Source organism: Microtus ochrogaster, chromosome 8 (assembly GCF_000317375.1).
Source record: "Microtus ochrogaster isolate Prairie Vole_2 chromosome 8, MicOch1.0, whole genome shotgun sequence".
NCBI lineage: Eukaryota > Metazoa > Chordata > Mammalia > Rodentia > Cricetidae > Microtus > Microtus ochrogaster.
In genome coordinates, this window is record NC_022015.1 from 13,747,879 (window position 1) to 13,748,756 (window position 878).

Here is an 878-nt window from a genome sequence, read left to right on the forward strand (position 1 = left end):
CCACCACCGCCCAGCCAAGCCACTCTTTTTGCTTTCCTTGAAGTTCGGACATATCAGCCCAATCCTTGTACTTCTTTGTTTGTCAACTATTTCTTAAGTATTATTCTAGGCCCTGGCACTCCTTAGGGCTCAAACCAAGTAACAGATCTCTGTCTTTGAGTCACATGCATGCCCACAGGAGACAAAGAGTATGAAAAAGAGTAATTAAAGTTTAAAACTTACACTCATCAGAGTTAGGTCAGAGAAACCATGCATCAGTCATGAGAATGTTTCATAACACCAACAATTGGGTGAGCCCTAGGGAAAAGAATGCCTTTATACACCCGTGGGGTTTACACTGACACAATCTGGAGTCTCCTAACATTTCTGGTGACACATAACAAGGTATTTGCACTTCTTGTGTGCACAGGCGGATCTGTGCACGAATATGTGCAGGCGCTCATAGAGTGTGATTGCTGGCTGTGACACAGGATGCCCTCTGACTGGATCCGCCTGTCCTATCGTCATTTCTGCAGCTGTGGTAAAATACCCTGATGAAAAGCAGCTTAGGGGAGAAAGGGGCTTATCTGGTTCACAGCTCCAAGTTATCATCCATTACTTCAGTCAAAAGCAGAGAGAGGATAAAGGCATGGGTACTTGCTTGATTGCCCTCAGCCAGCTTTCTCTTCTCTGACACTGCTCAGGACACCCTGCCTAGGGGATGGTGCTGCCCACAATGGACTGGGTCTTCTTACCTTCACAGTCAAGACAACCCCCAAAGACAGGCCCACAGACCAACCTGATCTAGATAGTTCTTCATTAATATTCTCTTCCCTGGTGATACTAGGTGACAGTTAAAATTAACTAGCATGCCACCCGAGATGATTCCTGAGGGGCAG